The sequence below is a fragment of the Lemur catta genome, chromosome X, assembly GCF_020740605.2.
Source record: "Lemur catta isolate mLemCat1 chromosome X, mLemCat1.pri, whole genome shotgun sequence".
NCBI classification, from domain to species: domain Eukaryota; kingdom Metazoa; phylum Chordata; class Mammalia; order Primates; family Lemuridae; genus Lemur; species Lemur catta.
In genome coordinates, this window is record NC_059155.1 from 52,470,463 (window position 1) to 52,483,781 (window position 13,319).

Genomic DNA, 13,319 nt, shown 5'->3' on the forward strand with positions numbered 1-13,319 from the left:
CAGGACCATGGAGGTGGCTTTGTGCTTCAATTGACAGCTGGGCCAAGGGAACAAGAAGCCAAAAGCTAAGCTGCAGAAAGGGAATAAATTGGCCTAGAAGCCAAAATAGGAGTGTGGAGTGTATGGAGGGGTCTGGGGTAAGGGGGTAGTGTTTTCCTCAGACTCTGAGACTATCAGATTTGGACGAGCCTTACATACTGAGCATTCTCCTACTCCCCATTGTACACATGGAAAAATAGTCTTAGAGAGAAAGATGTGCCAAATGTCTCAGTGGCAGTCAGTGACTCTAAGCTGCTAAGCTATTGACCTTTTCCGCCTACCACAGTGTTCTTTTTGTAGGGACATCCTGGGCTCCAGGTGGTCTTAGATCTAACCCTCTTTTCAGATCCAGGAATGTTGACTAGCCTGGCTGCAACAGTGCTGTGTAGGCTTCCTGATCAATAGGGTCAGGGCTGGAGTCTACCTTCTTAATCCCACTATCCCATCTGAATTCCTCCCTCCTTAGAACATTCTTAGGATTCATTGAGCCAAAGGACTGAGAGTTTGTCAAATGCCCTTTGTGTCAACGGAGGTCTGTGCAGATTGACTCTGTGTCTTTACTACTATCTTGGTTCTCTCATGCTAAAGAGATGACTGAAGTGAATTATTCGGGGGGCCCAAAGTGAGTTTGGAGGAGGTGAGATAATCTTCTTTGACTGTCTTTGCAATTATCCATTCCCTTATCACATTTTTGTGAAGTTTGTGTGGTTATTAGCCCTATTTTACTGATGATAAGACTATGGATTAGAGGTAAATTGAACTTTCCAAAGTCACTCAGCCATAAAGTGGCAGAGGAGAGATTTGAACCCACATATATCCAGATCCAAAACTCATATTTATCCCACTAAAACTCAAAACAAGGTGTAGTAAATGGCCAAATAAATGGCATAGACATTGTGCCAAAAGGACTTCAGGGGGAGTCAGATTTGTCTGGCTTAAGGTAGTTCAGGGAGACTTTATTGAGGTAATCAGCACTCATGTATCTTATGCTTATATAGCATTGTATCATTTATAAAGTACTCTCACATGTGACATCTTGTGGAATCTTCAGAATATCTCTGGGTGGGAAGCTTAACATTTTACGTCCTCAGAAAGAAAGTGACTATCAAGATCATACAGCTATTATAATAAATCACCAAGCAGAGTAGAATCTAGGTTTCTCCCAGACCAATGCCTTTGTCACTCAGAAACAGCAAAGGGGAGGACAGGCAGGATTTGGATAGAAGTGATAGGGGAAGGAAAGCACGTCAGGGTGAGGAGCCTGTGTAATTTGAACAAAGGCTGAGGGGCCAGAGAACCAAGGAGGGCCTCTCTGAGGTGCTGATTGTAGTCAAAGGTCTGTATGGAGGAACAGTTGCTCTTGAAAGCCCACCTGGCAGGAGGGGTGAATTGGCTTTCCAAAGGTTAGCCTGAGGCCTTCTATGAGAGCTTAATATCCTGACATTCTAACTTCTAGTGTTGGAAACTTCTGGCTCTGTGGCTAAGCCAGTGGCCTGTGGTTCCAGGCTTACCCATTGGATGGCACTGCTGTGTTATTTTGAAATGCTGTCAGTTAAAGGGCTAGGAAATGTGAAGTTGCTCAGACTCTGCCTGAGCCTTCAATAGGACTCTTTGGGGCTCAAAGAGTACCCTCCCCACTCCAGTCTACCCAAAAGTCACTCCACTTTTCTCTCCTCCAAGAAATTCCAGGCTGGCTGAACTACCCTTCTCCCCTAAGTCTGTTGTATATTCTCAGGTTTTTGGTTTTTTGTTTTTGAATGGTCCTTGACTCCTATTCTTCTCTTTCCATTTTGTATCCTGGAATATGTAGCCTTGCTCCTTTTTCATGCTAATTATGCCACATCTTTCCATCTATCACCTCCTCTCTCCTTACTTATATCTCTTTCTCTCCTCTCTGGAAATGCTTGGGCTAAGGGTTCCCATTCATGGAATCAACTTTTGCTTCTGTGCAGAAGATACCCAAATCCATTCATTCCAATTTTTTTTCCTGGGCACTTACTTGGGGCCAGTGTAGATAGGTATAAAATGGTTACTAACTTCACAAGGGCCTTAAGGTATAATGGAGGGTGGGGGAAGACATACACAAGCCCCATACAATAGCAAGAGAGCTTGGAGAGAGAAGGAAGTATGGCACTGTGGGGGGGGGCATGGGTTAGTTAACATAGACTGTGGAGGGAAATATACATTTGAAGGAGTAGAAGAATTTGAACAAGTATAGGAGAGGAGGGTGAAAAGCCAAACACCAAGGAAAAGAGGGACAAGGGATCCTAATTTGGGAGTGTAGATCAACAGAGGGAGTGGCGGGGAGAGCCTCTGGCAAAATTGAGTAATAGTACCAGCTCTGGAGCCAGACTGCCTAAGTTTAGCCCTGCCTCTGTGACCTGTGAGATGAGACTTTGAGCAATTGTCTTAGCCTTTCTGTGCCTCAGTAACTTCATTTTTAAAATGGGGAAAACCCCACAATATCTAATCCACAGTTCCAAGAATCCAAAAAGCTCTGAAAACCCAAAACGAATTTGGTGTCAATATCTGAAGTGGCATGAGTCTCCTTAGAGTCTGTATCCCATTTAATGTATTTATACATGTTGTTACAGAAATATTAATATGTTTGTTTATAATGTACTGCTCTAGATCTTCATGGGGTGCTTTGTAATATTTGGCATTTTCACCTTCCAAAAAATCTGAAAAAATTTAAATTCTAAAACATATTGAGTATCTGGGATTTCCATTAAGGAATTGTGGGCCTGTATCACCCATTTTCTACATTTAAAAAATGATTAAATGATTTAATGTGTATAAAGGACTTGGAGCAGTGTTTGATTCATACTAAAAGATCAACATACGGTAATTCTTATTTTTATTAAAATTTTGGCACAATTATACAGGGCCTTGATTGTCAATTTAGGTGATTTAAATTTTCTATCTAGGAAGCTATTGAAGTTTTTTGAAAAAGGAAGTAATATGATCCATTTTTATAAAAATAATCCTGATGGTAGTGTGAATGATGCTTAATGGGGTTGGGATGGGGGTTGGGGCTCAGACATGAGATAGGGAGAACTGTTAGAAGCATTTTGTAATAATAATAGTTTAATTGAGAGGTGATGAAGGTCTCAATTAGGACATTGGCAGTAGGGGTAAAAGAAAGGAATGGTTTGAAGACATAGATCTCATGTAGAATAAGATTTGGTAATGTGGTAGGTGAGAAAGAGGGAGAAGTAGAAAACTAATGGTATTTCCAACTTCAGGGACAGTATTGATGGTACTGCTAAAAGTGAGTTAGGCCTCATTTACTCTGCTCATTGTACAATAGGGAAAATGAAGCCCAGATAAAATACTTGCTCAATGGTACACAGTAAATTAGGGACAGAGCCAAACCTAAAACCTAGGTCTCCTGCCGCTCTCCCTGTCTGTATTCTTATTCCTTTACTACATGAAAGCACTTCGTATGTTGGAAAAGTCTGGCTGAGTATGGTGGTACTTGTGTTAGTTCTGCAGAGATGGTAATGGCATCCCCTAGACTCCTCGTTTCATGTTTCTCTGCCAACTTGATGTCCCCTCTACCCCTCAAGAACTCTCACTCACTTCCTGAGCCTTATTAAACAAGTATCAGAGTTCGTTTATTGGTTACTAATTGTTGATGAGTCACAGCTGCCCCCAGCCTGGGTACTAAGACTCCCACACTCTCAGGAAATATTTACTCATATATTCTTTCTCTCCTCCTTTCACCTATCCTGAAGAAAGGATAATAATTCATTCTTTCCTTAGGGTGAAAGCCAGACAGGGGACCTCTATCTGAGGTATTCTAAGATGGCTCTTTCACTGGTTAAAGGAAAAGCCAAAACTTGTGCAAAAAATAGCATTTAAGATCTCAGCAGGATTGACCCAGAGGCCCCAAGCCTCTCTCCTGCACAAATCCCACACAGCCAGGCTCCAACCCCACCTGCCCCAGGAAAGATGAAGTTCATTATCCTGGACCAGTATTCTCAGGCCAGCAAATGAGCAACCAAATACATCAGGAACTGTATCATTCAGTTTGACTCAGGGCCAGACAAGTACTTCACCCTGGGGCTCCCCACTGGGAGCATCCCACCTTGGCTGCTATAAGAAGTTAATTAAATACTATAAGAATAGGGACCTGTCCTTTAAATATGTGAAAACTTTCAACATGGATGAGTATGTGGGCCTTCCTCTAGAACACCCAGAGAATTACCACTCCTTCATGTTGAACAACTTCTTCAAGCACATTGATATCCACCCAGAAAACACCCACATTCTGGATGGGAATTAAGCTGACCTACAGGCTGAATACGATGCCTTTGAAGAGAAGATCAAGGCTGCAGGCAGGATCAAGCTATTTGTTGGAGGGATTGGCCCCAATGGACACATAGCCTTCAATGAGCCAGACTCCAGTCTAGTGTCCAGGACCCATGTTAAGACGCTCACCATGGACACCATCCTGGCCAGTGCTAGGTTCTTTGATGGAGAGCTTGCCAAAGTGCCTATCATGGCCCTGATGGTGGGCATGGTCACTGTCATGGATGCTAGAGAGGTGATGATCCTCATCACAGGTACTCACAAGGTGTTTGCTCTGTACAAGGCCATTGAGGAGGGAGTGAACCACATGTGGACCAGGTCTGCCTTCCAGCAACATCCCTACTCTGTGTTTATTTGTGATGAGGATGCCACCTCAGAGCTGAAAGTGAAAACTGTCAAGTATTTCAAAGGTTTAATGCTTGTTCATAACAAATTTTTATGGACCCCTTTACAGTATCAAAAAGAAAGAAATTAAGAAAAGCCAGTCTTCTAAGAAACCATATAATGATTAGCCTGTGCTGGGACCTAGTATCAAGTACCTCATAGGGACAGGCAGGTCTTTCTGGAAATTGTCTTTAGGAGAACAGAATTTTATTTCTTTAATACAGTATGGTTACTTCAGATAAGTAGATGCACCTGTTGTTCTTGACTTTCAGGCTAGGAGCCTGGTCATGTAGTTTAGCTACAGGGAGAATGATTATTTATAACTTAATCATAAAAAAATCTCTGAAAAATGTACTCCATTTTTATGTCTGCCAAACCCAAGTTAGGAGTTTTTAACTTTTTGTTCTGCATCAGCCACTGTTCATATGTACAACACACTCCCATCAGAAATTCCTATCCTTACATGCACTGATTCTCAAGTGGGAGGGAATTAGGGGTTTGTGTATATTAAACACAACCTCTTTGGAGAATCTTGGCAGCCCCACTTATACAGGCCTGCTCCTATCTGAGAATCATTGTTGCAGATTAAGACACAAACTCTCTCAGTATCTAAAATAAGTGCAAAGAAGCAGTCTCTCTGGTCAGTAACAAGTACCATGGAAGACAACCATCTTTTCCTTCCCCAGCTGCTTTCACAGCTGGCCCTTCCATGAACTGGGAAGATTCCCTGGGGAAGGATTTGGGTGGGTGGGACTAAGGGGGGCTTTTGCTGATAAACTCAGAGTCAGAGGGGCCTAGCCACTTCAAATTTCTCTCCCTCAGGGATCCTCTGGCACCCAGAGGAGGAAAACGGAAGTCCTTTTCCCACCAGAGCACTGTGTTTTTGTCAAAGGTCTCACTGTGGCTCCTCTCTAACATACTCATCAGTAAGTAGGAGGCCCACTGGGGCAGTAGACACTGCCACAACTTCAGTGTTGTGTTCAGCCAGAGTGATGTGAGTTTAGTTGCAACATATGAGCGTCATGCTATCCTGCTTCCCTGAGAGTTGAGTGCCAAGACAGCATACCAAATGCTTCTAATATTGTTTCCCCACTTAAGACACCCTGCTATTCTAACCCTCTCGGGTTCATGTGGTGTGGCCTGATGTTCTCAGAACATCAGGAAATAAAATACTTTCGTCCATTTCTCCTTCACCCGTTGCTTCCAAGATGGTCTATTGCTTGGCCTTCCTTTTACTCTTAAGCCTTTGTGGAGTGGATGCTGCTGCCTTCTCCCTGTTTTGGTGCCTGTTTGAATCTACTGCTGCTTCTAATTCTGGGAAAGATCTTTCAGAGCCTGGCTCAGGCCTCTCTTTAAGTGTTGTGTTTGGTACCCGTGTTCTGTCTTTAGCTTTTATACAAAATTGTGCTATCAATCTGTTTTAAGCTAATGGATCAACGAATGGACTTGTTCATAATGTGATATTTTCTGTTAAATCCAATATTTTTTTTTAAAAAAAGATCTCAGCAAACAAGCGAGGAAAGGATTTTGAGTGTGGTAGAGTGGGGAGGGTAATTCGTGGGCTTTGAAATTTTACCTCATGGAAGATTGAGAACACCCTGTTATTGCCAGTTATAAAGGCAATGGCCAGCTATTAAAGGTTTTTGAAAAAAGAAGTGATGTGATCCTACCTTTGTTTTATAAAAGTAACCCTGATGACTTGGAGGGAGAGAAGAGAAGCTTTCAACTCCCACTGGGAAACCTTGAGCAAATCATTTTGTAATCATAATAATAAAATACTTTTAGGGCATATACCACAAATACTTATTGGCTTTTGTTTTTGTGATTCTCTTGTGAGGTAGGGAGGGCCAAATGTTGATATATTTTTTCCTCTTCAACTTCTGAGGAAAGACTCAAAGTGGTTGAGTACCTAGCTAGGGAGTCCAACAGAAAATTGGAGGATATATTTGAAATTAGGCCTCAAATCTCTCAACTCCTGGCCAGTCTAGCATTTTTAATGCTTCTGGATGCCAAAATGGCTCTATTATCCATCTCCATCCTTTCCTGTGTACTCAAAAAATCAACAAGCTGAGATAGAAGTAAGTATCTCCAGATTTGTGAAAGGACGTTCTGGGGCTGATGTTGCCAGCTATTAGCTATGGAGAAATGGGTGATGACACTAGTCTCCTAGATGAAAAACAATACAGTGAAAACTATTTTGACGTTAGTCCCTTAAAACGGTTGGATTTCAGGGTTACTTGGTTGAAAGGGACTTCCCCTGGGTCCAGTCCACCTGGGATGAATGTCTTCTTTCTTGACCAAATGGACTTAAAGTGCTATGTTCCCTGGAGTGCTGGCAGTATGTGTATGCGTGTGTGTGTGTGTGTGTGTGTGTGTGTGTGTGTGTGTGTGTAGTAGTTGGGCCTCTCTTTTTTCCTTCATTTATTCACCAAGTACTGGTTGAGTGCTTACTACACAACACTTGTTCTAGGGAATGGGAATAGCAGTAAATAACACAGACAAAATTCTCTGCCCTCAGAGTTCATTGCTTGTTTCCCAGAAAGATAGTCAGTACTTGGTTTCTTGGTGGCTGGTGCTGGTGCAGGTGGAGAAGCAGTTTGTGAGGTCCTGATAAGCTCTGGCTGAAGGACTTTTTCATAGGCCAGAGCTATCTGAAGAAATGGGTCTGGAGTCCCTTTCTATATGTGAATTCTTATGAAAAACCAAACCAGAAGGGCTGGAAGAAAATTTGACACCATATTTTTGGTGTCAGTGACCCATAGCCAGATTTCCATCACACTCATGCTATTTTTAACACTTAGTTAATTTCCTTTTATTACAAATATTTTTGAACATACAAAAATTAGAGAAAATATGGGAGTTCCAGTTCCAAAATGGCAGCAAGCTGGCTTCAATCCTTTACTCCCCACCCCCACAGAAAACCAAAAACAAATATACAGAGCTGAGATTATCACCAGCATTATCCCAGAACTCATATATGAAGAGGAGACAGTTATGAATAATGCTGTTATGAACATTTGTGTACAGGTTTTTGGGTGGGCATACATTTTAATTTCTCTTGGCTATATACCTAGGAGTGAAATTTCTGAGTTATATAATAACTTCTTGTTTAACTTTTTGAGAAATTCTCAGACTGTTTTCCACAGTGGTTACACCTTTTCACGTCCCACCACCAATGTCGGAGTGTTGCAGTTACTCCACATTCTTGCGAACACTTATTTTTTGACTTTTTGATTACAGACATCCTAGAGGGTATGAAATAATATACCATTGAAGTTTTGATTTGCATTTCCCTGATGACTTATGATTTTCAGTATCATTTCATGTGTTTATTTGCCATCTGTCTATCTTTTTTGGAGGAAATGTCTAATGTCTACTCAAATCCTTTACCCATCTTTTAATTGAGTTACTTTTTCTTTTTGAGTTTTCAGAGCTCTTTATATATTTAGATCGTGTGTGTGTGTGTGTGTGATGATATAAAGTGTATTACTTATCGTAGGGTTGTTATAAAAAATTTTGACAGTTACTTTTCTAAGATATGGATCCATTCTCCAATGGCACTATGACAAATGAATCAATGATGACCAAGGCTTTATCCTTGGTCGTTGGTGTTCTCTCTTTCTCTCTCTCTCTCTCCCTCCCCCAACTAAGAGTGTCAGCAGGGAAGGGAAAAGTAAGCCTAGTTTATTGAGGGAACATCTAGGCTTTATTGACACAATCTATGAATCATAGACACAAGAGCTGCCAATCCCATTTGATATATAGGATTTCTTGATGGCATCAAGAGAGGCCAGAGAAGAAATTGAGCAAAAACTACAACAGCTACAACTACTAGGCCCTCCTCACAGTGGGGCCCTTGACCCTTAGGTGTTAGCTTCACTCTGGACCAGAATTCAGGCCTAATTCTGATATGAGGAAGCAGAATTTAAACAGTTCCATCCCCATTGCCTGAGTCTTACCTTTCGCCACCCTTCTATTTGCTATTTTTCACTCTTATCTTGGAACCCAGGACCTGAGACCTTCTTTTAAAACCTTAACACCTCCCTACTCCTCCCTCCACTCCCGCACTCATTTCAAGTGCCCCTTCCCTGTTCCAGTCTCTTAGATTCCAATCCAGCCTCATAAATCTTCCCAAGTCTGAGATCTGTTTCACGTTGTCTGAATTCCCTGAGGCTGCTGCCTCCCTGGATTTCAAGTAAGGCCTACCTCCGAATTTCCCATTTCTGTGCTGCCATATCACCTCATGTTAGACATTCTCTAACACCTCCTCCAATGCCCAGCCTACCACCATCTTCTGACATCTACTCCTTTCTGACTCTTCCCTAACACACTACTTTATTTCAGATGCTTCCCCTTAGGTTGTTTACTTGGCTTCCTTTCCAACACCTGTAGTAAGATTTATCCCCTTCCATTAGCTATTCTCTAGTGAGCAAATATAATTCTTGACCCCAATCCTGCCCAGCCTGCTACAGTTTTCTGCAATAAAGCACACCAGACTCAGACTTGTGCCAAAAAATGGCAGGGGATTTTTCCCTTAGCCGATCCATTCCCTAAAGTCAAGAAGCATCTTGACCTTCTGCCTCCTTTTTGTATGCTCATCAGGCAGCTCCCCAAGAGTCACTTCAACTTTTGGCAGCAGACCCTTAAACTTGGCTTTGAGTGTATCAATTCTATCTTCAAGATGATTGCCCATGCTGTCTGTTTCTCAGAGAGTACTCTGAAGACTTCTGGTCCACTGAGGGTTCACTTGTTTTCCATTACCACATAAATATTGTGTGTGTGTGTGTGTGTGTGTGAGAGAGAGAGAGAGAGAGAGAGAGAGAGAGAGAGAGAGAGAGAGAGAGAGAGAGAGAGAGGAGAGAGAGAGAGAAAGAGAGAGAGAGAGGGAGAGAAAGAGAGAGAGAATGTTTTAGGAATTTGGGACAGGAGGTAACAAACTGGAGTGTATACTTAGCCTGCCATCTTCAGCTAACCATTAATCATGATTATATTTTTAAATTTAAATACTTTATTTTTAATAGGTAATACATTCACATGGTTCAAATTTACATTCACATGATTCAAATTTCAGCAACAAATATATAGAGTAAAAAGTCTCCCTCTCCCCTAACCTTCCAGTTTCCCTCACAGGAAGTAACCAATTTTAACTGTTGAGTAACTTTCTTGTAGAGATAGTTTATGTATATACAAGCAAACAAACATATACATACACTCTCCCCACACAAAAAGGTTGCATATTGTATATATGATTTTACTTTATTTTATATTTTTATTAATATATCTTAGAGCTCATCTCTTATTAGAACATAAAATGATATTTTAAATTACTCATACTTTTTTAACTTTAAAATTTATAAACAATAAAAATCACTTTTTGTTGTGCATTTTTATGAGTTTTGAAAAATTCATACAGTGGTATAACTACTACCACAATCATAATGCAGAGAGTTCTATCATCCCCCAAATTCCCTCTTTGTATTCAATCATTTGTATTCAATTCTACCTAAATCCTTTGTAACAACTCACCTGTTTTTTATCTCTGTAGTCGCATCTTTTTCAGAATGTCCCATCCTTTCTTTTTAATAGCTGGAAAGTATTATATTGTATGGATAGACCATACATTAGAATTTATTTAGCTGGTTTCCTATTGACGGAAATTTCACTTGTTATTACTCGTTTGCTTCAAAAGCTATCAGATACTGAGCACTTCCTCAGGTCTCAGACTTCATGCTAAGGGTACTTTTAATTCATTTCTGTTTATAACCCTTCTAATAATATTACAAGGTAGACACTTTTATCTGCTTTTTTCTAAGAAAGAAACTAGAGTTCAGAAAAGTCCAGTAACTTGCCTATGATCACACAGCTAATAAATCATACAACCTTTATTCATTTTTCTGATAATTAGTGACACTGAGAATTTTGTCATATATCTACTGGCCATTTGTATGTCTTCTTTTGAGAAATAGGTATTCAGGTTTCTTGCACATTTTTAAATTGGGTTTCTTTTTCTTTCTTTTTCTTTTTCTTTTTTTTGCTATTGAGTTGTTTGAATTTCCTATATATTCTGGATATTAACCCTCTTGTCAGATGCAGAGTTTGCAAATATTATCTCCTATTCTGTAGGTTGTCTCTTTACTCTGTTGATTGTTTCTTTTGCTGTGAAGAAGATTTTTAGTTTCATGTAATCTCATTTGTCTACTTTTGCTTTTCTTGCCTGTGCTTTTCAGGTCCTATTCAAAAAAATCCTTGCTCAGACCAATGTAATGATACATTTCACCTATGTTTTCTTCTAGTAGTTTTACAGTTTCATATCTTGCATTCAACTCTTTAGTCAATTTTGAGCTGACTTTTGTGTAAGGTAATAGATTCTTGTGCATGTAGATAACCAGTTTTCTCAGCACTATTTATTGAAGACTGTTTTTCCCCCAAAAATGTGTTCTTGGCATCTTTTTGAAAGTCAGTTGGCTATAAATGGGTAGATTTATTACTGTGTTCTCCATTCTGTTCCATTGCTCTATGTGTCTGTTTTTAAAACAGTATCATGCTGTTTTAGTTACTATGGCTTTGTAGTATATTTAAGTCAGGTAGTATGATGAATCCAACTTTTTTTTTTTTTTTTTTCCTCAAGATTGCCTTGGCTATTCAGGGTCTTTTGTGGTTCCATATAAATTTTAGAATTGTTTTTTTCATATTTGTGTGAAGAATGTCACAAGGAATGCCTTGAATCTGTAGACTACTTTTGGTAATATGGACATTTTAGTGGCATTAATTCTTTCAATCCATGAACACAGGATTTTTTCTTCTTTTTTTATGGTAGATTCTTTTTTTTTATTTCAGCATATTATGGGGGTACAAAAGTTTAGGTTATGTATATTGCCCTTACCCCCTCTCCCCCCGAGTCAGAGCTTCAAGCGTGTCCATCCCCCAGATGGTGCACATTGCACTCATTATGAATGTATACACCCATCCTCTCCCCTGCCATCTGCCCAACGCCCAAGTAATGTTATTCATACATGTGCTCTTAGGTGTTGATCAGTGAAACCAATTTGATGGTGAGTACATGTGGTGCTTGTTTTTTCCATTCTTGGGATACTTTACTTAATAGAATGGGTTCAAGCTCTACCCAGGAAAATACAAGAAGTGCTATATCACCATTGTTTCTTATAGCTGAGTAATACTACATGGTATATTTGTTTGTATCTTATTAAATTTTTCATCTTTGTTTTATATTTTTCATTGTAGAGATCTTTCACCTCCTTGGCTAAATTTATTGCTAGATATTTTGCTTTTTTGTAGCTATTGTAAATGGGATTGTTTTCTTTATTTCTTTTTCAGGCAGTTCATTATTGGTGTATAGAACTGTTACTGATATTTTTACATTGATTTTGCATCCTGCAACTTTACTGAAATAATTTATTAGTTCTAACAGTTTTTTGGTGGAATCTTTTGGATTTTCTACATATATGATCCTGTCTTCTGAAACAGGGACAATTGACTTCCTCCTTTCCAGTTTGGATGTCTTTTCTTTCTTTTCTTGCCTAATTGCTCTGGCTAGTACTTCTAGTACTATGTGGTAAAAATAGGCATCCTTGTCTTATTCCACATCCTGGAGGAAAATCTTTCAACTTTTCCCTAGTCAGTATGATGTTAACTGTGGGTTTGTCATATATGGCCTTTATTGTGCTGAGGTGTGGGGAGGTTTTTAATTTTAATGAAGTCCAACTTATAACATTTTTTCTGGTGTTTACTTTTATTGATGTATCTAAAATGTCATTTTCAAATGCAAGATATTTCTGATGTTATCTTCTAGGAGTTTTATAGTTTTGCATTTTACATTTAGGTCTGTAATAAATTTTAAGTTAATTTTTGTGAAAGTTGTAAAGTCTGTGTCTAGGTTCATTTTTTGTGCATGTGGATATCCAGTTGTTCCAGCACCACTTTTGAAAAAAATCTCTTCTACATTGAATTACCTTTGTGTCTTTGTCAAATATCAGTTGACTTTATGTTTGTGGGTCTATTTCTTGATTCTATTCTGTTCCATTGATCTGTTCTGTTCTTTCACCACTACCACCCTGTCTTCATTAGTGTAGCTTTATAGTAATTCTTAATGTTGGATAGTACCAGTCATCTAACTTTCTTCTTCTCCTTCAAAATATTGTTAACTGTTAATATATGGAGACTTTTCCTCTTTCATATAAATTTTAGAATCACTGTGTCAATGTCCATAAAATAACTTGTTAGTATTTTGATTGGGATTTTGCTAAATCTAGACCAAATTGGGAAGAACTAACATCTTCGCAATCTTTAGTCTCCCTATCCACCTACATAGAATATGTCTCCATTTATTTAGATCTTCTTTTATTTCATGAGTTTTACAGTTTTCCTTATATAGATATTACACAATTTTTCTTAGATTTATACCTAAATATTTCATTGTTTTGGTGTTAATGTAAATGCTATTGTGTTTTGAATTTTAAATTCTGTTTATTGATGTCATCTTTTGATACTGTACCCTTACTATAATGGCTTATTAGTTCCAGAAATTTTTTGCGGCGTCAATTATTTGGTTTTTTTTTTCACAT

General features: G+C 39.2%; 1 protein-coding gene and 1 pseudogene across 2 annotated transcripts in view; both read left to right on the forward strand.

Annotated features, from left to right (window-relative positions):
• ARHGEF9 (Cdc42 guanine nucleotide exchange factor 9) overlaps positions 1-13,319 on the forward strand; it is a 324,866-nt gene that overhangs the window by 14,250 nt on the left and 297,297 nt on the right. The window lies entirely within an intron of this gene.
• On the forward strand, positions 3,994-4,865 carry LOC123628082 (annotated as a pseudogene).